Raw genomic sequence first — 24,593 nt, forward strand, 5'->3', positions numbered from 1 at the left:
CGCTATTGATGCAGTTGGTGTCGCAAGGCTGCTTGTCAACTTAAGAGCGTCTTCGCCGGCCGGTACAGATTGTAGCTCATCAAAAATGCTGAAGTGTACGGAAGTTTATTCTTCATTGATATTGTCAAAGCTTTTTGAACAGTCATTACAGAAGTCTACACTGCTCCCTGATAGGAAGATAGGGAAGATGGTCCCTGTGCATAAATCTGGTGATGTACAATAACCCAATAAATACAGTCCCACATCATTATTATCCATTCCAGTAAATATCGTAGAACACACAATATACTCACACCTCGTTGAATTCCTTGGGTCCAATACCTTCTTCAGTATTTGTCAGTATGGTTCCGTAAAGCAGTTTCGTGCAAAACGCAATTGCTGTTTTACGAACTACTCGTTTATTAACGCGGATCGTGACATTGATATTGATTGCATATACTGAGATTTCGCTAAAGCATTTGACTCCATCTCACATGATCTATTTGGCTTCAAGCTTAATCAACTTAACACAGACCCCAGTGTACTTGCATTAACGAATCTCTCTCACCGTAGTCAGCATGTGACGTCTAATGACTGCTGTTCGTCTAATTCTGCTGTGACATCTGGTGTCCCACAAGGATTCGTTTTGGGCCCTCAGCTTTTCTTGATTTATATTATTGATCTGCCTACCCGCCTTTCTTCCTCAACTGTCCGACTGTTTGCGGATGACTGTGTAGTTTACCAGAAGATTACTAACCATGCCGATTATCTCAATCTGCAACTCAATCTAGATAGGGTATTTGAACGGTGCAGTAAATGGCTCATGATACTTAATAAAACTAAATGTAAAGGTATGATAGTTTCTCGGCACACCACTAATCATTGTCCACGTACTTATTCCCTGAATAATATTCCATTACCATCTTTTGACAGTTATAAATACCTTGGTGCTCACATTTCTTTAATCTTTCTTGGAGTAGGCATGTCGAATATAGAACTAACAACGCGAATCGCATGATTCGTTACCTGCATCGAAACTTTTCTGATGCCCGATCGTCCCTGAAGTTAACATTTAACAGAACCTTGGTGCGTTCTAAATTAGAGTATGCATGCGCCATACAGGACCCTACCCAGACTACACTCATTCAAACTCTTGAAGCCATTCAGAACCACGCAGCACGTTTCATCTTATCAAATTTTCACGTAATTCCAGTGTCACATCTATGAAGAAAATCATAAACTTGCCTGATCTTTCATTGCGTCGAAAATCATCTCGCCTTATAAACCCTATTCATAAAATTTATTATTGTAACAACGGTTTGAAGAACGTCCTGTTTCATCCATGTCATTACATATCTTTAGGGACCGTTCATCACTTCCAGGTGGGTCTACCTCATTGTCACACAATATTGTGTGATCACTGTTTTGTTACTAGAACAAGTGTCGAATGGAACAACCTTCCCTCTACAATCGCCAGCGTAACTGATGACAAGTTCAAGATCGCTTTACAAGATGCCTTGTAATTTTTGTTTAGCTGCACATCTTGCCACTTTTCCCCCACTCCTTTCTGTAGTGCATTTGGGCTGTGGAAGTACATTTCATAACTAACTAACTAACTAAATGTAAGAGTAACTTTCAGGTGCTACCTACGTGAGGCTTCTTTCGCATCACTGCAACCAGTCCAACCAGTTGAGCGCGGACTTCCAGTATCAGGTTCAATTCCGGCTTACCTCCCATCGCCAAGTTGCGCATAGTTCGAATGATGAAATTTCTGAATAGAATTGAATACGGATATTTAATTACACCGAAACACGACGTGAAAATATTGCTTTGCAGCGCGAACGTCCCAATACTTTAACATAACCTATAAGATACTCGTATGTAAGAAAGAAAGCACGGACTCAGAATAACTCGAATGATAATTTCTAGCACCTGGACATCTCCTACGGCTAAAGTTGTCGAGGGGCTTTTCTTGAAGGTGATATATACTTAACTGTCACCGAGCTCAAAATTCTGCTAAATATGGTCAACTGCCAATCCAAGATTGCTGCAGGTTCATGAGTAGGCTAGCGAAATGCATAAATTTGCAGCACTGTGTCTCTAATCAATTCCAGACAGTTAAAACATACAAACATTTGAACCCTTGCTTCCGAACATCCCTTGCAGAAATGCAGTCACTCTTGACATGGACGTCGAGATTTGCTTCAGAGCGGACACGCCTTTCACGTGGAAGGCGAACTCAAGGTGCCGTTCCGCACGACAGTGCAGTTTTGCAAGATGGGAAAGCAAAGCGACGAGTGCAAACCAAAAAAAAAAAGGTTGCCATTGCGTGTCACGCCGACGCAACATTCGGACAAGTGTCGCTGGCTGGTGTATAAAAGCCAGCTGCCCAGGAGAAGCGGCCAGAAAACATTTGCTGTCGCATCAAGGTAACTCGGTGGACCGCAGCTGTCTTGGCTTAACCTACGGGATCTTCGTAAAAGCAAAAATGTTGGCAACGGTGAGAATTTACATGACAGTAATATCAGGGCACATCACTTTCATTTAGAGAATGTTTCCTTATTTTTCCATTTCTGATGATTTACGCGAAGTGGTTGGTTCCTTCAACGTGAGCGAGCGCTGTCAATATTGCTTGCGAGTTACACGGAGCCGCTCTGTTTCATTACAACCCGAATGAATAATTTGACGTCGCAAAGAAGCACTGGGGCTATGAAAGACGTTGTAGTGGAGATCTGCAGATTAATTTCGACCTTAAATTAAAGTTGTACCCGATCGTTCTTAGCTAGCTTGTTCGATATATAGCTGCATGTCAACCTATTATTAAATGTAATGATGTTCAAGTTGCAGAATAAATTAGAAGAATTAAAAAAATACCAGGGGAAGAAAAGGTGATAGTAGAAGTGCTCCCCGTCTTGTCCGTATTTTCTTTCTTGCGCTCTTAATTTATTCGGCATTATTAACCAGCTAGCCTAAGAATATGTCTTGTTGCGTGCAAATTTATTGTTTTCGCAGAAGCTGTAAATCTGTTACATGCGCATCTTGATGCTTCCAGGGTCGTTTCATCTTCGATTGGGTCTGATTCTGAGACATGTTTATGCGAATGTCGTGAACGGATTTCTCGCTGTGTTCTCTGCTGATGATGCTCATCAAGAGAAGCCAACATAGTGCTACTATGCTGCATAAATATTCATGTTTGTTTATTCTGTGCGGTATCTCATTTTACTGGTCATCTTTTCCCATTTTGTTTATATTGTTTGTGTTATACCTATGGTTGTACTTTTTACCTCCTCCTCCAATGTCCATCTTTAACATAACTGATGCACCATTAGAATATTCAAACTGATTGGTTCATGAATAATGAGATTTCACGCCTCAAAGAAGCACTGGGGCTATGAAAGACGTCGTAGTGGAGAGCTGCAGATTAATTTAGACCTTAAATTCGGTACCCCAGCGTTTTTACAGTTCTCTTTAAGTGAAGGATCGTAAGTTAAGGATTAAGGATTGTAAGTTCGAATTAATGAATAGCAGCTGCACAAAGGAGGAAGTAAGCGCACACCTACGCAGTCGGTAACATTTAAAAGCTGTTCAGTTTATCATGACATTAATTATTTACAGAAGTAAAAGGTCTTACGTGTCAACCCTCTTGACTTCCCTCAACGTGAGCGAGCGCAGTCAATAGTGCTTACGAGTTACACGGAGCCGCTCTGCTTCATAAAAACCCGAAAGAAGAACTCGCGCGTACTTTATTTAAAGGCTGAAGAGGGCTCTTTGTAGCGACTGGTATTCAATTCACTTTTGATAACTCCACCAGTAAGTGTTGACATCCTAGAGAAAGGCGATCTCTTCGCTTGAAAGACGCAGATTATGTTTGTCACGAAAGCGAGAAACCTTATCATCAAAGCACGAAGTATGGCTAAGCGGATACGCACAAAATTTTTCCGGAATGCATATGCAAACACTTATGTTAATAAGACCACAACCACAAATTCCTGACGCATGATTCTGTTTGGAAGCTGCAGGCGACTACTCTGTGTACGCATAAAAAAGTTGCAAACAGCATTTACAACATCAATCAAGCATTTAGAGCCCCTTGCTAGCGCATACGAAAGAGGAAACGAACAATAATGGCCCTCAAAAATGGCAGTGAAAAACTTTCTGAACATTATAAGAAAACGTAGCCGATCTCTCGCAGAGGCTACTGTGTACATTTTGGTTAAATATTTCTGCACTGCGTGCAGCAAGGAATTTGCAGTCCCGTGTGAAAAAGCTGCGAGAAATCGCTTGGTATCGCTTCCGCAATGCCGACATGCAGCGTCGTCAAGAGGACCTAAAACCTACCAAGCTATTGGCTGATTTGGTGATCGTGAGAACAGCCTGAGCAGTACATGTAGCTAATTTTGACCTAAATAAATCTAAAACATACGTGCATGTGATATCAAAAAGCCATCAAAATCATTTCATCTTTTCACTGTGCATAGCTGTCATCTGCGCGTGGCCTCCGAGGTCGAAGCGGCGTATGGCGTCACGTGGACGACCGCGGCCGCCACGCGGTGCCGCGACGAGCGCTTTGCCTTCCTCGCATCTCCGCTGTGAAGCTTCCAGCACTGCAGCAGAGATGCATAGAGTGCGAAATTCAGATATCTGTGTGGTAACTACACTCTAGTCGAAGAATTTGAAATATGTTTAAACATGAAATACGTGAAAAGACGTGCTTTATAAGTGAGATCTTTCTATGAGAGAAAAGTGTTTCAGGACCCCTGTATTAAAACGCCCGCTCGCAGTTTTGCTAACATACCACTGTTTCGCAGTGCGTTTAACAGGTGAGCAGCTATCAGGCTCGGGCGAGGCCCAACATGACGTGTGCTCGTACGTTTTCGTGCCTTTGTAGAATAAAAACGCTCTTTTTGTTAATCCCAGTTGCAAGTGCTGCTGGTGTACATCGCCGTGGAAGCCTACGGGCTACACCACCACCACCAGCAGCCGACACAAGCCGGATACACAGGCGCCGGTTTCGGTGGCTACGCTGCTGCGGGGACACCTTACGGCGGATACGATGCCTATGCCTCTGTGGGTATCACTTGGTCTCTGTACGCGCTCTTAAATCCCGTGCATTTCCGCGGGCACGCAATACTTCCGGTCGCTTGCCCTGAAGGCTGACACTGGCGTCAATATGAGTGCATATATTTTCTCAGCTACGGTAACAACGATATACTTCGCTTTATGAAATCATAACGTCTTTTTCTTTGTGCTCATGTCTGTACCATATTGGGCCATCGTCTGGCTCGCCCGATTCGCAGCTGGTACTTTAAATTACAGTCAGAAGTGCTGGCGAGGCAGTTTACTGCTAAAAGCAAGTCTAGTTCTTGCCGAGACAACCTCACCGCTTTTTCTCTGATGGAATCTTCCCTCTCGCTGTTGCCAGCTGAATTTACCCGAATATATTGCTTAGTGGGCTTTGTCTCTTCATTCATTACCTTATCTAGGAAACAACTGCAGCCTGAAATTCTACGAATATTTGTGCGGGCTCACCTGACGTGCGCATAAAAGGGCGTTCATCAAAATCAGGATTTTTCGCATAATATCGACATTGTCCTGCACAATTTAATCTCGCCGTCCGCGATCAAGAAACTGTGAACACATCTTCCTAAACACATTTTGCTGAACACATCAAGCTTGACGATGGGCGACATTGCGTATTGTGCTGATAGATACTTCGAGAACTTCTCGCCCAGGAATACGTTGTTCGATGACGATGTTACTCTGTAAACAATAGAAGGCATAGTGTAAAGAATATACCTGTTATCTGCCAAACATTCTTACGGAAGGGACAAGCCTTCTTGAGAAGGCTAATTTCGCGATCACGTTTTTAACCGAGTTTCTGCTGCAATTGTACGGTGCGACTTTTAGCATTCTTTCTTTTCGTCCTTCATAACGATGCTAGCGAGAAACCCATGCCTCTGAGGCCTAGCTGATTTTATGGGTTCTGGACGATGCTGCTAAGCTTTTGTCACAAAACGGGTAAGAATTGCTTTTCCAGTTCCTCTCTACTATGTTATGAACTACATTTTTGCATAAGCTTATACTGGCTAGCTACCCAGCACAGGTTGGCTAGTCGGTACTTACACTGGCTAACCTCCCTGTCTTTCCTCTCGTTTTCTCTCTGTCCCTTTCTCTCTCTCTTGGCATAAGGTTTGCCAACGAAAAAAATCTCATTCTTCTTCTGACTTGCAGCCACCTCAGCCGTACAGTTTCGGCTACGACAACGTGGACGAGTACGCAAACCGACAGTTCCGCAGCGAGCAAAGTGACTCCAACAACGCCAAGACCGGCTCGTACGGCTACCGTGACGTCAACGGCCTCTACCGTCGAGTGAACTACGTGGCCGATGTGAACGGCTTCCGGGCCACCGTGGACACCAACGAGCCCGGCACCGCCCCTGGTGCCAGCGCCGGCGCGGTCTTCAACGCTGCGCCAGTCGTCCCTCCAGTTCCCTCAGGACGTGGACAGATTGGTGCACCTGGAGCCTATGTGGCTAGGGCGGCGGGGCCGTACAACGCTGGGGTCTACAGCGGTTACGGCGGATACGGATACAACCCCTACGGAGGCGCTGCTGGAGGCTACGGATACACCCCGTACGGACGTCAGGGTTACGTTGCCAGTAGGCCAGCACTCGGCGGATACGCTTACGGCGGCCAACCACCTTACGGCTACGGTGCCGCCGGCTACGCTGCGGGCAACTCGCCGGGTGTCTACGGCTCCCCTGCAGGATACGGAAGTTGGCCTTCCGCTCATCGTGGATACCGCCGCCGTCGTTAATGAAGCGATCTGCAAAACTATTAGTAATGCGCAGAAAAAACGGTGTTATTTTCTGAATAAAGTGGGAACATTACGGCCAAAAAGGTTGTCCCGATATGAAGATCATAGCTTAAAAACAGATGGCGAATGACAGTCAGATGTCTAACAATCTGCATGTACAAAAATCACAGGAGATTATCTTCAGGAAACCTCCTTTCTACTAGCAGGACGTGATCATTGCCAACTATCTTTAATGACGAGTTTATCTCTTGGACATTCCGAATGTCTCTCTTCGCACTAAGGCAAAACCTCCTGGTGAAAATCAAGGTAAACGTTTCTTGAGCTCTGAGGCGAGTAAGTGGTTTTCTCTGGATCAGCAGTTCTTCGTTAGATCTGTGTACCACAGTGAGTGGGTAGCACCGCACATCTTTGAACACTAGGATTAGATAAACACAATTATGTCCCAAAAATGTATATGTGGGCTGCTGTACCAGCTTACCGCTACAAGGAAATCTCCGAAACTCTGCTTATTAACGGCTTTTTAAATTGGGACTGAAATTTTTGGTTGTACTTGTACAACGCAATGAAAAGACTATAAAAGAAGTTCTTGTGCGCCGCATGGCTCGGCGGTACAAATAATCGTGCACGGTAAGTTTTTAGTAAATAGGCTTTTCGAAGACACGACACCGTAAACGTGTAATCTGGCACCTATTAAAATACGTTCTTTTAGGCACACCCAACACTCTTAAAATTGTTCGCAACCTTTAAGGCTTATCTTGTTCCACAACAATAATCGTCATCTATCTTGCGTGCGTTTCCTTCCCTTAACGTTGCAAGCCCGGTATTTCCAGGTGGCACATCAGCGTGGCACATAATTCTGCACAGGAATTTAGGGAGCGCAAAGTTTTCACGAAAGGAATCGCAATCACGGCAGACGACGACTATTGTACGGATCAAGACAATCCCGAGGAGGTGCAAGCTTTTTTAACAGTTTACGACAACGGGGCTTATGTAAAAATACTGAAATAAAACACCAAACCAAATCCTGCCACCTATAACCTTCATTCATTTTTTCTTATTTAAAACCCACTGTTAAGGGTGGCAAGGTCGGTACAGTCTTAATAACAGGTGTTTCAAATAACTTGAACCGAACATTCAAGTGGCACACTTTATAAATAAGTGGAATCTATGGCATATTGCCTACAGTCGTCTGATCTTGTTTTTTAAGTTGAATTATAATTACCTGATTATTTGCGTGTATGCATGTAGCGAGGCAGCTTTTATACCTCGACCCCTTATACAGCGGGCCGCAGGCTGAAGCAGATGCAGCTGGCCAAGATGATGTATATATACAGATGAAGAAGATGAAGGGTGAATATAATGCTCTCAGTACAATAGCTCCAAGTCATTTGCAGAGTTTTCGTTTAACATGGATAACTTGGCACAAAACCATATTTATGAATGAAGCTGCAGACAGCTTGGCCAAGGCTTCTATCAGCGGCCCTGTGCCTAATTACAGGGCGACAGCTCCGCCTGTCATTGAACAATCCTGTACTGCTGTCTTTTAGAGCGTCTGTGCTTCGGAACTCACACAGATATGTATGCAACGCCATAGAAAAATTCATTATTGAATGAAACCGTTTTCATTGTTGACCCTATTATCCATTTCATTCCGCCTTCATTCCCCATTTGAACTATGCATAATTTTTTCGAATGTCTACTTAATCGTTTTAGCTTTCCTCGCTTTACCTTATTCATTAAAATTACAGATTTTTAAATTATTGCCTGAACACATATGCAAAATTTGCCCTACTCATGGCCAATCCCCGTGAGTGGGTATGCGCCAAACACATCAGGGTCATCATCAGCAGCAGCTATTTCCCACACGCACGCAAGCAGCCAACCTGGCCCCTGTTTATGTCGGCGAACGCTGTATGAAAGGCTTTAAACGTGAAACGCAATCTCTAAGGCATGGCAGCGGCCGTCGAAAGGCGCGACAACGGGACTGAGGCGACCGTTCAATGGCGAAGTCTGTTCCGTAATAGAGTGGGGTCCGATAAAAGAGGATTGAAACTTTTTGCACAAACCAGGAACTCGACTGAGGTGCACAGCAACACTTCGTCTCCAGTGTGGAAGGAAACGACCCAAGTGTGATGCAGCATCATCGCAAATTGCGGTGTTGTTGACTGGGATCCGTGTTGTGGCGGGTGCTGTGGTGACACCGGACAATATCCGAAGCGAACTGCTCGCACACTGACGTCAACGAGGGCACCGACACACCAGAGAAAGAGATGTCGAAGAGAGTGATCAGTTGACGGCGATACACATAGAAAAAATGGCGAGTATCCCGTAGTGCGTCGCAAGTCGGTGTTGTATGCGAGTGAGGAATGACAGAATCAAAAGGGTATTTAACCGAGGTGGTTGCTTCATTATTCGAAGGTTGTAGCGGGAGAAGTTGTAGAACGCAGACAAAGACAGGAATGAGCAGACGTTGCTGCACTGTCAACTGATTTCTCTATCGGAGTTTCCGCGCTTTATATTTCGTCGCCAAGTCTCGTGCCTTTTAACTTCCTGGGGCTTCTCTCAAAACGCTACTTCTTTTCTTGACAAGGCCACTGACAGTGAGCTGACATACTGCACGGCTGTTTGGCTTACTTCTGATGTTTCGAGAAGCTCCTGTCGTAACCTATCGCCACTTCTGCCTCCATCAAGTAGCGCCTATGGAAACGACGCGTGCACCTGGCGGCAAAGCGGTAGCGATGCAGATATGGCGAATATTGATGATGCTTACGCAATTGTTGATTTCTCAATTGTGCCATGTTGCGTCTAGGCCGCCAAGGCAGCCAGGCGCATAGCTAACTCATCTTTTGCGAGTTGGGCCACGGGCTACACATCTCGGCGTGCCTTCAGCCGGTTACGCTCGTGATTTGAACTGCTGCAATAATGCCAATGTGTTACATGGCCGCTGAGTGCTCGAATACGCACTCGAGCACGGGTAATGGCTGCGCAGTACGCAGCGCTAAATACAGGAAGGCCGTGCACCGCATGTAAGGCTACATGTTTGCAACAATGTGTAACGAAAACATGTCATGCAAAGGTCACCTATACCTTTGCAACCGTATTAGCCACGTGACTTACCTTGGTATTGCTGTATAGAGGGAAAAAATACGTTACTCAATCATGCATGTGTCGCGTGCACAGGTGGCGTCGTGGCCTCACCACGCATGACTCGATGGAAGCTAAATTTAGTCTCTTACTCGGCGTTGGTGAGAGAGAGAATAAACATTTTTATTAGGTAAATGAAGGTTTGGAGAGGCGTCCTCATTCAAGAATGCCTTGAGCTCGGGTCGCGCCCTGGGCCCCCGCAATCAGCCGTTGCTGACCCTCAAGGTCGGGACTGGCCATGACTCTCTCCCAAAGCTCTTTGGTGTGGTAAGGGTGCGGAGGATGTAACGGTGCCTCTCTTCGACCCCCTACTGTGTGCCTGAGCGACCCGGGCTCTGCGCAGAAGCGGCATTGCGGAGAGAATTGTGTAGGGCCTATGATGTGATTTCTGGTTGGGTCGGGGTAAGTATTAACCTGCAGAACTCGGAGGAAGATCATCTGTTCTCTAGGTAGTCACTTAGGTGGGGGTGCACACGTTCTGCGGGTTATCTTGTAGTTTTGTGTGATGTCTTGGTACGAGGCTTGAGAGTGCATGCGCTCGGGTTCAGATTCCTCGGCGTCGTCTCGGTGAGCTAAATCTCGAGCCACGTGGTTGGTAATCTCGTTGCTAGGAATGTCGTGATGAGCTGGCGCCCAGATGATCATGAATGATCTCGTTGGCGGCTTTTGATTGATGATTTTGGGCGTAGCGACATGAGTTCTGCCACAAGCAAAGTTGCGGCACGCCTGTTGGGAATCGGTCACGATGACTTCAACCTCTGTTTGGAAGATCGCGAGTGATATGGCCGCTTACTCGGCTCGGAGGGGATTTTTTTGTGTGAGCGAAATACTGCTCCGATGTTCTTTGTTGACGAGTACGGTAGCTGTTGTGGCTGCGCGTCTGGGGTAAGACCCCGCATGCGTGTAGGCTGTAGAGGGTAAAGTCCCATATTGCTTGTGTATGGCCAGGGCCCGGGCCTCCCTTCGCTGTGCCTGGTGCACGGGGTGCATGTTGCGAGGTATTGGACGTACGGTGATGTTGCACCGGATGGCATAGGGTAAGCTCACAGTCTGAGGCGGCGGATGACAGAGGGGCAGAGAGCCCCAGGCGTAATAGGATGGACCTCCCCGCTTCTATAACCGCCAGCCTTGTTCGTTGACCGGATAAATGTGCCTCGATCAGCTCCTCGGCCGTGTTGTGCACTCCTAGTCGTAGTAGGCGTTCTTTTGGGCGTACTGGTCGGCAGGCCAATCGCCAGCTTGTATGCACTTCTGATCATTGTGTTGATATACGTGAATTCCGTCGCGTTGAGTAGTGCGTATGGAATGGCGTAAGTTATTCGAGACACGACGAAGCTTCAACAAGCCGAAGCTTGTCCGCGTCTTCCAAGCCTCCTGCCTTGGTTGATATTCGCCGGATCATGGGGGTAACTTGGGCTGTTGTATTCTTAAGCTTTTGAATTATTATTGCGTTGGTGCGATCCGACTGGAAAACCATTCCCAATATCTTTATGCTCTGAGACGGAACGATGGTGCGTCCCTCCAGTTGTATGTTGATAGTGGGCGAGTCGGATGCGTGCTTCTTTCTCAGTGGGACCAGGAGTAGCTCCGACTTTAGGGGGCGCAGCTGACGCCGCATGACTTAGCATAGTCGCTCACCACATCTGCCACTTCCTGCAAGCGGCTCTTCATTGCACCGATGGACCCTGTCGACGACCCGATGGAAATGTCGTCGGCATATAGGCCATGCCAGATCTCCGGGATGTTGTCGAGGAGCGGCGGGAGGACTATTAGGTCGATATTAAAAAGGAGAGGGGATAACACTGCGCCCGGTGGTGCGCCGCGCCCGCCCACTAGGAAGGGGTTTGTGGCTTGGTCCCCGACCTTCAGGATGGCTTTTCTATCTGAGAGGAAATCTCTGATAGAGGAATATGCGTCGGCCCTACAGCCCAGCGTGTTTAGCCTCTAAGATTGTTGTTATGCTTGACGTTATCGAACGCGCCTTTAAGATTTATGAAGAGGATAGGCGTGGTGGAGTGGCGTGTCCCTAGTACAATCAGCCCGTCTTTCAGCTGAAGTAGGATATCTTGAGTTGAGAGGTGTGGACGGAATCCTATCATCGTTGGTGGAAGTTTCCCAGAGTCCTCCAGGAATGGTTGTAGCCGGTTGAGAACGATGTGCTCTATGAACTTTCATACACACAAAGTGAGGGAGATCAGTCGTAGGTTCTCAGTGGCTGGTGGCTTGTCTGGCTTCGGTATCAGAGGAACCTCGGCCATCTTGCAGTCCTCGGGAAGGTTTCCTTCCCTCCATACTTTGGTAAGATGACCGGTAAGCTCTAGTAACAAGGGGTTGTCAAGATTGACAAGTGCTTTATTGGTGATTTGGTCCGTTGCCGGGGCTCTCATCTGGGAGCTCGGTCGGGGTACCAGTGCAGGGTGGTAGAGGCTCCGGTCGCTGTGTGGAGAAGTACTGGGCATTGACAGTCAAAAGGAGTTCCGCTTTTTTTCCTGGAAATTGCTGGATTACTCGGGCCATATTGTTGTAAGATTCCGTTCTGCTGCTGGCAAGGTTAATTAAATACCTCAAAAGCTTCCACGTATTGGAAGCTTTTGTCAGTCTTCTGTCACTCAGTCTTCCTCTCAAGCTGTCGCAGAGGGATAACCAATTTTCTCGGTATAGCGTGGTAGCGTATTCCGCAGCCTCTTGTGTGAGTTGTGCGATTCACCTCCTGAGCTTGCGATTTAATATTTGTCTTTTCCAACGCTTTAGCAGGCTACGCCGGGGTTCCCACATGTGTAGCAAGCAAGCTTCGATGCACGGAGTGGTGGTGGATGTTTCAAGCACTTTGGTGTGCGCCATCACATCCTGGTGAAGCTGAGTGATCCAGTCCGTAATTGACTGAAGCTGTTGGTTCTGTTCATTTGTGACTCTTTGATCTCTTATCTCCCGCACCTTGGTCTAATCCTTGAGGCGAGCAGTGCCAATCCTGGCTTTGTATTTGAGCCAATGGAGAGCGGCGGTTAGCAGCGCGTGGTCGCTGCCTAGGTACTCCTCCAGATTGGCCCAGCAAGCTTGGGGGATACTTCTAGTGCGGGTTAAGTCGGGGTTCGTGTCTCTTCGAACACTTGTGCCGAGCCTCGTGCTATTCTTTGGATTGTTGACGCGTGTGAGATCCATGTCCTCAATAACTTTGTGAAGAAGGTTTCCCCTGGGATTGGTGTACGTACAACCACAGAGGGGTGGGCTACATTGAAGTCGCCCACTATTAGAAGCGGATGGCTGCCTGCTGCGTGCGTTGCGAGAAATAACCTGTGCCCATATCACCTGCTGCGTGACCTGCACTGCGCCCCCTTCCTTCCCCTGATGCTACTTGCAGAACGACCACGGCTCGAGGTCCTGTCATGGGATGTCGTCCGTCGTCGCGATGAAGTGCTGCACCTGGAACCGGAACCGGTACGCGGCCTGGAGCTGCTCCTCTCCACGTGAGCTCGGCGTCGTTTTGGGGACGGCGACTTGCGGGATGCTGAGCTCTCGCCACGTGGCGTCGGAGACGAGGAGCCTGCTCTCAGGGCCTGCTGCGATTTCCGGCGGTTGACGGGCGGCAGGAATCTGTTGAGGCAGGTTTTGGCTGCCGTCGGGTGATTCCCGCGGCACAGGGAATACTAAAGTTGGCACTCGTGCTGCTCCGTTGGTAGCGAAGTGCAGCACTCCCTGCACATGGGTGTGGCGGCCGTGCAGACGTGCTCTCTGTGGCCTGTCTCGTTGCAGGTTCGGCACCCTCCTCTTGTAGAGGTAGCACCACTGAGGAAGACCGGAAAATTCGATGTAATATGGTACTGTTTCTCTCAGGAAAGTGATCACCATGGTTGTTGTGTTTCCCAGTATTCTACATGTTAGCGCCTCGTATACGGGAGATTCGATGCGTTTGAGTAACATTTCGGGCGTGGTGTCGTGATCGATGTTGTATATCACCCCTTTGCACGAGTAATCGGGGGATGTTCCGTATGATGCAATATCATATGTTGTTGCACCAATTGTAATTTTCTGCATCTTGCTTAGTGCTGAGGCCGTAATTTCTGAGGCAGTGCTCTGAACGAAAATGTTTTGGTCTTCGTCGATGCGTATTTTGAATCCGGTGGAGCCGATTTGTTGCTTTGCCTCATTTGTGATGGCGTGTACTAACTTGCCTGGGCTCACCTTGTTGAGCTGCAGGCCATTCCGTGGCCAAACCGCCAACTTATAATGATCGGCAGGTAGGTCGGGGGTTATCATCAGGGATAACGGAAATTGTCGCACCTGTGTCTACCAAAGCATCGACGGGCACCCCTTGGACGAACATCGAAAGCATATTGGATGGGCGCGCAGGAGAAATTTCAGTCCTACTGACGTGTGCAGTTCTTCCTCCAAAACTACATCGCTTAGTTTTTCGAACGAGCGGTTGAGTTGAGTGAGACGAGCCGTAGTGGTGACGTGGAGCGACAGAATGGACAAGAGGATTAGCGTCTGGCTGGACGGCAAGCACTTCGGTCTTCAGTCGATGCGAGTGAAGGTTTAGAGCGGAGCGGAGGGAAAGACAAGCGCCGGCTTTAGAAAGAGGCTCCAATGGAAAAGTTGTATTTGGTCATTTCGTCGCCCCGACCCTAGTCCTGCTGGCGCTTGAACAGAAACGTGAAACATGGCCGCGATAACCGCAATAATAGCACGCGGGACGCGGTGGACTCCAAGGCGGGTAGTAAGCGTGCTAGTGCTCCGGGAGCCAGTGTAGTCAGATGGGCTGATGAAGGCTCAGGCACCATGGGCGGGATGTTCTGTGGAGGCACGGAAGGAACGAAAGCGTACGCTGGTAATGGCATCATTGAGTTGACATTGCCTGGGGGCGAAGCAACACCTTGCGCGTGCATCGGTAGCGTGCAAGAGACCGATGGTTGCACGTGCGCGGAGTAGGTCCAGGAGGTCAGTTCATGACCGATGACACAACGCAATGCCACGCCAGAAGGTGGACTAGGGCACACCAACGGCGATGGCAAGCCGATTTATTCTAATTCTTCACGTATCACAGCTCTTATCATGAGAAGCAGTTCTGGGTCCACCGTGAACGAATATTCGCCAAAGTCCGACTGAAGGCGAACAGACTCAAGTTCGTCCAGGCGCTGATAGTTGTGACTATCTCAGCGGTTGTAGTGGGGTTCTTGGTGGCAAGGGCATTGAATGCGATTGTTCTAATGCCTTTAATAACGTGGAGCACTTTGTCTGAATCTTACATAGAGAAAGTCACACGGCGGCAGAGCGCAAGGACATCCTCTATATACGATGTGAAGGACTCGCCTGGATGTTCTTGGGGAGTGTCGAGGGTTTGCTTTCCGATCGGAAAACGAACCGCCGGGGTATCAAACACATGGTGGAGTTGCTGCGTAAAGGCAGCGCAGTCAGGAAAATCTATGTCGTGTTTGAAGAACCATGTCATCACAACACTCATCAAGTACAAGGAGACATGGCGGAGCTTGAGGGGCTTATCCCAACAATTAGCGGGACTGGCTCGTAATCGTCAAGCCACTCCTGCACATCTTCCCCACAAAGACCAGCTGAAAGATAGGTGTCACGTTAGTGGCTGCTTCGTATATAAGAAGTGGCTCGCGGTGTGGGAAGGTAGCGCTTGAAGTGGAGGGTGAGTCGGCCTGAGACATGCTAGCGGACAGTGGGCGCAAACGAGCGGCCTGAACGAAACTCCAGGAAGAAGACTGAGCGAGTAAAGGACTGAGGATCGAAAAGTCACTTCCACGACGTATGACGTCTCTGGTGGAGCGACGTTTATTTCGCCCGAGTATTTGGCGTCAAACCTGCCAAGGCACACACGCGATAATGATGATCATACATTGAACTGAAGATGAGGATCGATCAACGTAGGATGATTATGATAATGTATAGATGAAGAAGTGGAGCGTAATAAGCCCCCACAGGACAACCAATAATATCCCCCATAATGGGTACGCGCCACTGTTGAGGACACAATACAAGATCACCATCTTGAGTGCAAGTGGGGAAGGGAGAGAGATGGAGAAGTTTTATCGAGAGGTGGATATGGGGCTAGGCGAGCAGAAATTTTGTGAGACTACTCCAGATGGTTGGAGGTGATATAATGAATATATTGCTGTGCCAAAAAGGAAAATAAAGACTTGGGAGAGAGAGTATGAAATGACAGACCGAGTGCTAAACTTCAACTGATGTTATTTTTAGAGCAGGAAGAATGAACAAACGCGCCTGTGTACATCAGTGTTGCCCAGAGCGGTTACAGTCACATTTTTACCAGTTGCATCTCGTTTTCAAACGGAAAAACAGACGTGTCACTAATACAGCTCGCGCCTCTCTCTCTTATGTGATATGCCGCCAAAATCTCTTGGTAGCGTATCACCATTCCTGCCAAGTATGTTTATCTCACGCATCTAGCGACTGGCAAGGGTGAAAAGCAGTAACAGTGGAAAAAGTCGGGATTATTGAACCAACACAAAAGCGAATTTCAGAACACTAAAAACACGATCATAAAGAATGATCATAGTACTGCTATGAAGAGAGAGAAAGAGAAGACAGGAAAAGCAGGGAGGTTAACCATACGCACGCCCAGTTAGCTACCCTGGACTGGGGGAAGGGGCTATGAGGATGAAGAGAGAGACAGGAGAGACAGACAGACAAAGAACTTTACTAATGGTCCTGAGGAAGCGCGTTAGGGTACCCCCCTTTTTAGGGAGTTCCCGTAGCTGTCGCGGGCCACACCCACGTTGGGGTCGGAAGATCGTGCTCCTCCGCCCTGTAGCAGGCCCTCTGGACAGCCCGTAGTTGCTCTGAGAGGTCGCCGCTCTTAAAGGCTGCCTCCCAGTCGGTTAGAGTGGTTTGCGATGAGCTGCGTTACGCCGGGCATTGCCAGAGCATATTGTCACGTGGTAGTGACGGTGAAGAAAGCAGCAATACGATGGAATACAAAACTGGTGGAGGTGCTTGTGCGTTCATGTACCGAACGCCCGCGCAAAGCCGCGATCCAAGCCGGAAGCCCGAGGACAGAACCAAAATCGCCCAAGACCAGCGTGCTAGCCGCAGACTGCAAGCACTGCCCCCATAGCACGGACTTCTCAAGATCGTAGTCAAGACAACCCCAATGGCTACCCTGCCACCTTCGTTATGCTCCAACAGTGTTCACGAGACGTCATTCTCGGTATGCTCTTCCTGGACCAACACGCCGCAATCATCGACCTGAAGTCGAAGTCAATAACGCTGTCGGAAGATAAAGCGATGCCGCCGGAGAGCCATCGTAGTCACCGCACGTTGAGTGTGCTCGAAGATCAAGTGAGCATCCCGCCTCGCTCCAGCATTGTTATTTCGGTCGGCACCGAAACACCCGCTGACGTAGAAGGCGTCATCGAAGGCGACCAACGTCTGCTGCCAGACCATGAAATTTGCGTCGCAAGAGGGATCGCTCGACTGCATGGAGGGAAAACCGAAGTGTTGCTGAAGAACTTCCGCCGGGAGTTCAAGCACATCAAGAAGGGCACGACGATCGCGTACATCGGGGAAATTCTGGAAACCAGTAACGCGTTTCTCCTCTCGGATTCCGCCGCATCTATACCGACGACCATGGTTCCCGAACCAGACTATGACATTAATCCAAGTCTCCCCGTGATTAAGCAACAGCAGCTGAGAAGTCTGCTCCGACGATACAAAGGCTGCTTTTCGACGTCATGGAGGATTTAACAAACACCAGTCGCCAAGCATCGCATAATTACTGACGAGTGCGCTCGACCACTCCGCCAGAGCCCTTACCGAGTTTCGCCGCGAGAACGTAAAGTTATAAGAGAACAAGTCGACGAAATGCTGCGCAACGACATCATCCAGCCGTCGAATAGCCACGCCGCCGTACCGACGAAGTAAGGAAGCCAAGACTACACCGACGAAAGAGCAGTTGACGACGCGACCTTCCAGCTTCAGTTCAACATGACGCAGCCGTGATTCGACGCCAAGACCTAATTGCAATGCCAGACAAAGAACCACCGACCTCGACGTTCTTCTCGACGGCCACGCAGTCACCGCTTTAGTGGACACGGGAGCCGATTACTCCGTCATGAGTGGACCCATCGCCGCGCAGTTAAAGTTAAAACTGTGTGGGAAGGCCCTCAAATTCGGACCGCTGGAGGACACCTGATCACGCCGACTGGAATCTGCACGGCAAGAATAACCATTCATGACCGGACTTACCCAGCACCTCCACCAGATGTCGCGTGGTAGTGACGGTGAAAAAAGCAGCAATACGATGGAATACAAAACTAGCTTTTATTAGGCGAACCTGTGCCCACAAAAACAGGCGACTCTTATAGCACAACGATAGCGGCGCACATGGTTGGCGATCGTCGGAAATCTCATCAGCGGGTCAAGCGCGTCGGCTTTTATAGAGCAGTCACCGAATGTTCCAGACTAATCGTTCGGACCCGCGTGCCTTCCACAAAGTTCTACACCATTCGCGTCAGGTGATGAAATCAGATAACATAAGGTTCGGCGACAACAGACAGCGGATAGAAGCATCGATAACTTTCCAGAAACTTCGGATAAATGCAGGCGCGTCCACCGCTGTGCGATAACGTTTGTTAGGCGGCGAAATGTGGTTGCCCGATAAACATAAGTACACGTGTCAATATGGGATAAGGAGCAGTACGCCTCCCCACAGTCTGGACAGTGGGGTTTTACATTAGGCGTGAAGTGACTGAATCGGCCCCTGGAGGGGATGAATCCGTTTGGAGCATGTGAAAGGCCGATGATCGTGGTTTATTAAGTTTAGCATGTGGTAGCAGAAAGGTCCCCGAGCAAGTTGATAATGTGCAAAGATTTCATGGAAGGTGAGAAGCGAATCCCTGTACAGTCCTATGTCACCGCCCGTGAATCCACCTGAACCGCCGCTGTATGCAAGACCTCGCGCAGAGTCATCGGCCAACTCATTGGCGTTAACAACCTGAGAGTGCACACTGCTTCCCATATGGGCCAGGAACCATTTGATGATATGAAAACCATCAGCACCCTCGCTGCCGAGCATGGCCGCCGCCTCCTTTGAGATCGAGCCGCAGGCGAACGCTCGGGCTGCAGACCTGGAGTCTGTATAGATATTGGGACGTAGAGGGTCCTTCTGTGCTATAGCAACCTGCTCGGCGACTCTTGCAGGAACATTACGCACGGACGCTGAGTTAATGAGAGTGCCATTGGAGTCAACGGAAACTACGGCATGGTGATCAGAGCGCTCGTAGTGGGCCGAAAAAGTGGCCGCAGCCACTTTTGACAGGGAACGAGCCCTCGCTACCCGGTGCCCTACAATGCATTGAGGGTGGACGTTACGTGGCATGGGATGTACCTTGAACGTTTCTCGGACCGTGGATGATAGGGTCACGTCGCGCTTCGTGATTTCCTGGTGACCGCATTCAACGGATTCTAGGATGCGTCTCCCCGCACGCGATGAGTCTCGTCATCGCGTGCGGGGAGACGCATTTGGGCCACTCGTTGGGCCTCGATCACCTCTAACAGGGTGTTGTGCATGCCTAGTTGCATGAGACGCGCGGTGCTGGTAGTGAGTGGTAAACAGAGCACGCGCTTGAAGCTTTTACGCATGAGGGCGTCAATTTTGGCCTCATCCCGTTTAGACCAGCGGAACGCGGAGGCTACATAGTTAACATGGCTCTATAGAAACGCCTGGTAGAATCTGAGGAGATTGCTCTCGCCACTCCCCGCCCCCCACCCCCTGCGGTTCGAGACCCTCAGCATAAGCCGAAGCATATTCTCCGTTTTGAAGGTAATGCGGGCTATAGTCCGTGAGTTGCCCCCGCGAGATTCCAGCAAGAGTCCAAGGACCCTGATGGTATCCACTCTGTGGATCTGTTGTTCGCCCCTCGTATAGAGGGCTATGGGAGCTTGATCTAAGTGTCTGGCTCACCTAACCCCCCCCCCCTGTCGGGTGGGCCTATACAATAACAGTTAGGACTTGGTTGGCGACAGAATCAGGCCCGTGACTAGTAGCAAGTGTTCTGTGATGTCGAGTGCCTCTTGGAGCGCACTCTCAACTGCAGCGTCAGACTCTCCCATGCACCACACGGTAATATCATCCGCGTAGAGGGCGTGATCCGTTCCTTTTACTGTGGCCAGTCTGTCCGAGAGGCCCTTCATGGTGATGTTAAACAGTAGGGGAGAGATAACCGCCCCTTGCGGGTTGCCTCCCGCTTCTAATGTAAATTCCTTGGATTTGATTTGCCCTATTTTGGCCTTGCGATCCCTGAGGAAAGAGCTAACGTTCGGATGGAATCGTGAGCCCAGTCCCAGGTTCGAGATGGCGTCTAGCCGGAACCGGTGCGAGATGTTATCAAAAGCCTTGGATAAGCCTAGAGCAAGGATTCCCCGGGTGTCTCTAGTGTCGTCATCAATGATTTGCCTCTTCATAAGTAGCATGACGTCCTGTGTGGAGAGTGCCGGGCGAAAGCCGACCATGTTGTGAGGCAATAACTCATCAGTTTCTACGTGCCTAGATACGCGGTTGTGAATGGCATATTCGGCCACCTTACCCACGCAAGACGTGAGCGAGATGGGCCGCATGTTCTCCGGCGCAAGAGGTTTCCCTGCTTTCGGGATGAGCACCACTGCGGCCGGAAGAAGTCAAGAAAGCCTTGGGAGCTATGCAAAGGGGGAAGGCAGCTGGGGAGGATCAGGTAACAGCACATTTGTTGAAGGTTGTTGTCGCAGATTGTTCTAGAAAACCTGGTCACCCTGTATACGCAATGCTTCATGACCTTGAGCGTACCGGAATCTTGGAATAATGCGAACATGATCTTAATCCATAAGAAAGGAGACGCCAAAGACTTGAAAAATTATAGACCGATCAGCTTACTGTCCGTTGCCTACAAAGTATTTATTAAGGTAATTGTAAATAGAGTCAGGTACACCTTAGACTTGGGTCAACCAAAGGACCAGGCAGGATTCCGTAAAGGCTACTAACAATAGACCATATTCACACTATCAATCAGGTGATAGAGAAATGCGCGGAATATAACCTACCCTTATATAGAGCTTTCATTGATTACGAGAACGCGTTTGATGCAGTTGAATCATCAGCTGTCATGGAGGCATTGCGAAATCAGGGTGTAGACAAGCCGTATGTAAAAATACTGAAAGATATCTATAGCGGCTCCACAGCCACCGTAGTCCTCCATAAAGAAAGTCACAAAATCCCAATAAAGAAAGGCGTCAGGTAGGGAGATACGATCTCTCCAATGCTACTCACAGCGTGTTAACAGGAGGTATTCAGAGGCCTGGATTGGGAAGAATTGGGGATAAGAGTTAATGGAGAATACCTTAGTAACTTGGTATTCAATGATGATATTGCCTTGCTTAGTTATTCAGGAGACCAACTGCAATGCATGCTCACTGACCGAAGGGTGGGTCTAAAAATTAATCTGCAGAAAACTAAAGGAATGTTTAACACTCTCGGAAGAGAACAGCAGTTTACGATAGGTAGCGAGGCACTGGAAGTGGTAAGGGAATACATCTACTTAGGACAGGTAGTGAGTGAGGATCCGTATCATGAGACTGAAATAACCAGAAGAATAAGAATGGACTGGGGTGCGTTTGGCAGATATTCTAAGATCATGAACAGCAGGTTGCCATTAGCCCTCAAGAGAAAAGTATATAACAGCTGTGTCTAACCAGTAATCACGCACGGGGCAGAAACCTGGAGGCTTACGAAAAGGGTTCTGCTTAAATTGAGGACGATGCAACGAGCTATCAAAAGAAGAATGAATGATAGGTGTAACGTTAAGGTATAAGAAAAGAGCAGATTGGGTGACGGAACAAACGCGAGTTAATGATATCTTAGTTGAAATCAAGAAAAAGAATTGGGGCATGGGAAGGACATGTAATGAGGAGGGTAGATAACCGATGGTCATTAAGGGTTACGGACTAGATTCCAAGGGAAGGGAAGCGTAGCACGGGGCGGCAGAAAGTTAGGTGGGCGGATGAGATTAAGAAGTTGGCAGGGACAACATGTCCACGATTAGTACATGACCGGGGTAGTTGGAGAAGTATGTTAGAGGCCTTTGGCCCTGCAGTGGGCGTAACCGGGCTAATGATGATGATGATGACCACTGAGGCTGTCTTCCAGGAGTCGGGGAGGAGGCCCGTTTCCCAGATTTTACTGACTTCCTCGGTGAGCAGCGCAATTGATTGTTCGTCCAGGTTGCGGAGGAGCTTATTGGAGATGCCATCCAGGCCCGGTGCATAGCGACCGTTGAGCGTTTGGAGCACGTCCCAGATTTTGGATTCCGTGAAAGGGGCGTCGAGCTCCGCAACCGCTCCTCCCCGGTAACGAGGCTAATCCCCTTCACTGTAGGGGCCCATCAGGAGATACTTTTCGGCCAACTCTTGCAGAAGGACGTGTTCAAATGGGCCCGCCGCCTTTTGATTATGACCTATGTGATCGATGGCTAGTCTCTGATTGCTTTTGCTTTGAGAATCGTCGAGTAAGTGTTTGAGGTGGTTCCATTTGCCCCCTGTTCTCATCTGGCCATCAACCGAGGAACACGCTTCATTCCATTGTTGGTTGGACAGTTCGATGGAATGAGTTTCAATTATACCATTGAGCTCTGCAATTTTTGGCGAAGTCGGCGGTGGAGTCTGTGCGTTCTCCAGCGGCTCAGGATGGAGTTTTTGGCTTCTAGGAGGTGCGGAAGGCGCGCGTCCGTCTGATATACTTTTAGGTCGGTCTTAACCACCCTGGTCGCAGCTTAATAATAATAATAATAATTGGGGTTTTACGTGCCAAAACCACTTTCTGATTATGAGGCACGCCGTAGTGGAGGACTCCGGAAATTTTGACCACCTGGGGTTCTTTAACGTGCACCGAAATCTAAGCACACGGGTGTTTTTCGCATTTCGCCCCCATCGAAATGCGGCCGCCGTGGCCGGGATTCGATCCCGCGACCTCGTGCTCAGCAGCCCAACACCATAGCCACTGAGCAACCACGGCGGGTCTGGTCGCAGCTTGTACGTCCTCCTGTAGTCTTGTGAACAGACTATCGAGATTATCGTAGTCGATCTGCTCCACCTACCACATTTTCCGGAAAGCATCCCAGTCCGTCACTTTAAGTTCCCTGGTAGGGGCTGTGTTAATTGTTAGGGTAATCTCCACAGTGAAGTGGTCGCTGCCCAGGTTCTCTTCCAAATTTTTTCATCCGGCTCCGGGGGCGTTCTTGACGAACACCAGGTCCGAAGTGGTGTCCCAGACTACCGACGTGCCGGTTCTCGTCGGGTATTGAGGATCCGTAATCAATTCCAGTGAGCAGTCAACAACTGCCTGTACAAGGAGATTGCCCTTGGTGGATCGCCGGGGGTTTCCCCAGGCATTCTGGGGTGAATTGAAGTCACCCGCTGTCACTATGGAGCCTCGTTGCTCAGGGTCACCACCTTTGTCATGATCGTGCCGAATCCCTGCCGTTCATCCGACGGCGAACTGTATATGTTCAAAAGAAAGACACTGCTCTTAAGCCAATTGTTAGGGATAATTTCGACCATAATGATTTCCGCCCTAGTTTTGCGAAGTGGTAATTTGTGTACTTGAAGGGGCGCTTCCGTGCGACCAAATCTGCTAAACCCCACTTTCCTTCCTCCCGTTTCGATACAACCCGTTATCCGGAAAGGTGGGCGCATCATCGAGAGTTTCTTGTAACAGAAAAACGTGCTGTTGGACCACCTGTGCCGAAACGAAGTGCTGCAGCGCACCTTTGCGCCTTTGGAAACTAGCACATTTCCACTGCCACACAGCCAGCTTATTGGGATTGACCACCATGGTGATTGCCTCGGATTGGCCATTCCACCGTCTTGTTGACGGGGACAGCGCTTGCGGGTAAATGTGCCCGACGGGGCTCCTTCAAAGGCTGTCGTACCGCAGCTAACGCGGCCTGGCACTTTTCAGGGACGCCGTCCTTTTAAGTAGGGAAGTAGCGGTTTCAGCGGGCTACGGAATTGCCCACTGCATGCTTTCTAAGTCTTTGTTACTGGACTCGGTCTCCATAGAGTAGGCGTCCCCCTCTGGGGGCACGGCCGTACGTTTACCCTAGTGCGCCTGTGGCTCCCCTGAGGGGGCACCTGTTGCTTCTCGACTTGCGAGGGGTAAGACTTACGGAGCAACTCAAAGTCGGCCCTTATCTGCTGCATTTCTGCTTTGAGTCGAGCGTTATTCTCTTTAATGAGTTGAGCGACTCTGGGATCAAGTATATGCTCCGGCAATGATACCAGCGTTACCTTTGAAGGCGGTGTCAACTGCTTCGGCCTGACAAGTCGGCAAAGGTTGGCGTTTCCTGGATCCCAACCCGGAAGGTAGAGCGCCTTCGGGAACGAGAGCGCCCTCTGGAGAGTCTGAGTTGTCGACCAGCTGGCGTGACGGAGTGCTTCCTCCTGGGGGCTCCCGCCGCGCTGGAGTCTCGTGGCCGGATCTCCTTGGTCAGCTGTTGCTACTTGTTCTTGGCACGCTTACAGGGCTGTCGACGTCTGCGTACGACGTGTGGGACTTGAAAGCGCTGCTTACACGTTTTGTCCGCCGTAAGGCGCGGGCCTCCGCAATGGGCGCACTACGGCGAACACTGGTGGTCATCGGGTGGGGAAGT

The sequence above is a fragment of the Dermacentor variabilis genome, chromosome 2 (assembly GCF_050947875.1).
Source record: "Dermacentor variabilis isolate Ectoservices chromosome 2, ASM5094787v1, whole genome shotgun sequence".
NCBI lineage: Eukaryota > Metazoa > Arthropoda > Arachnida > Ixodida > Ixodidae > Dermacentor > Dermacentor variabilis.